General features: G+C 37.9%; 1 protein-coding gene across 2 annotated transcripts in view; it reads left to right on the forward strand.

Moving 5' to 3' along the window:
• Window positions 1-1,072: 1,072 nt before the first annotated feature.
• The window catches only part of LOC140159276 (uncharacterized), a 31,711-nt gene continuing 30,774 nt past the window's right edge, over window positions 1,073-2,009 (forward strand). Inside the window, exon 1 of one of the 2 annotated variants that reach the window (XM_072182690.1) lies at window positions 1,073-1,259. The gene's annotated coding sequence lies outside the window, so the exon portion shown is untranslated. The remainder of the gene's footprint in view (window positions 1,260-2,009) is intronic. The other variant, XM_072182691.1, reaches the window with a different exon arrangement.

Raw genomic sequence — 2,009 nt, forward strand, 5'->3', positions numbered from 1 at the left:
TGGGAAAGGTTTTTTTCAGTGTTGGTGGGGAAAGGTGGGGAAGTTTTTTTCTTCAAAACTTCCCCCGCCCCTTGAAGTCTAATGGTGCGTCCCTAAGTTGAAGTACATGTACGAGATCGATGCACAATATTACACCCCAGCCAGCGGTATAGCCATGGCGTTACCCTGCTACGATAATTAAGTCACTTATGATTTTTTTTTGTAATGTTGATAATAAAATGGTTCAAGCATGGATCAATTACGTAATCACCTTAATTATGCTGATTATTATTTAATGTGTCTATCATTTGTTCTTGTGCAAAGAATGGTGATTTAATGCATGCTTGAACCATCATTTGTACTTTGCTCTGTAATTCGCCACTTGCACGGTTCCGCCATTATGCACTATATGCGGGAGAGCCTCGAACTGGCAGCATACATGAAAGGAAGAATTACGTAACCTTACACAGAATGTTATATGACTGGTTCAATTCCCATTCATGTATGCTGCCAGTTCGAGGCTCTCCCCGCACATAGTGCATAATGGCGGAACCGTGCAAGTGGCGAATAGGCAACAAAATGACTATCGTAGCAGGCTGGCGTGACATCAGAAGCTATCAGATATTGGATTTAGACACGTACGATATCGCGCAGCATAAACATGCAAAGGTCGTTTCAAAAATTAACACACCCACCAAGGTCAGACTCGGAATGAAAGAAAAGGGAATCCCCTATTATGTCGTCAAAGAGAGTATAATTTGCATATGTGACGTCAATAATGTTGCCACATATTGAATGAGCACAATTGTGTGCAGCAAACGAATTTAATATTCCATATTCAATAAAAAACAAAGTTAACGTAATAAACTAACGCTGGGCAAAGACATGTAATTAAAAACATGAACCTCGTGACTAATATACCTATTTAAGACTAATATACCTAATATTCATTATTCCCTGCCCCGGAACGATAAAAATTCATTTTGCTGAGCCCAATTCAAGAGTTGTAACTGGCAACACTGATCATACCATCCATGAAAACACACGATTTGGCCCTCAGTGCCACTTTTTGCACACTGGTAGACTGGTAGTATCTCATCAATCATAACAACATTGTAGCCTATTGTTTTAGTTTATTTGACTACTTGGAAAGGAGTAATTATTAGCAAGTTTTATAAAAGTTGAACTACATGATCATTCTGAATTTGAATTCCATGCATGATTGCAGGGACCCAGGAGCTGTAAATGCAAAATCTGACTGTGTACTACTGTTGATTCAGGTAAGCAAGGACGTATATGTACGCTTATGCATCGGTATGGATATTGTGTGTAAAGTCCGTGTATGAATTGTATTCACTGATGGATTGTATTTTAAAAAGATAAGTTTTCTGTAGGAATATGAAAGATCAATCTGATTATTTTTATTAACTATTGCAGTGCATATTCAGAATGCAATGCGACATGTCTGATGTGATCTCATGTCCCACAAAAATACTGTCCAAACGTTCCGCTTGGCCAGTTCTCCACAGAAGAACTGACATACACCTGTTACTTTGATGACAGACAGAACAGAATTTACATGGATACATTTTAACCTTGACTAATTCCCTAAGGAACTTGAACCAAAAGTGGGGCTTCCACTTTAAGTTCCTTTCGGGTCAATGATTTAAAAAAAACCCAGTGTAACACAAGTAAACACAGCCAAATTAAAAAGTCACCACTAGTTCCATCCCCATTTAATCAGAGTGTGATGAGTTTATGGCAAAATAATTTATATAATAATTTTCTATACACTTTCTTTCGAAGGCTGATACCAAATTTGATAACGAAAGTTTAATCATCGTGAGCATAGGAACCATTGTTTGGAAATTCGTGCAATTTTTAAAATGACAAATTACGAATTGACCACGCAAAAGCCAATACATGGTATCATCTTATCATGTGGCCCGAAGCAACTCGTACAGAAATCATTGTACATTTGCCTGCGCACAATTAAAAGAGCGGGGTATTTGATTTGCATTTTGACATGC

This window comes from Amphiura filiformis, chromosome 8, assembly GCF_039555335.1.
Source record: "Amphiura filiformis chromosome 8, Afil_fr2py, whole genome shotgun sequence".
Classification (NCBI taxonomy): domain Eukaryota; kingdom Metazoa; phylum Echinodermata; class Ophiuroidea; order Amphilepidida; family Amphiuridae; genus Amphiura; species Amphiura filiformis.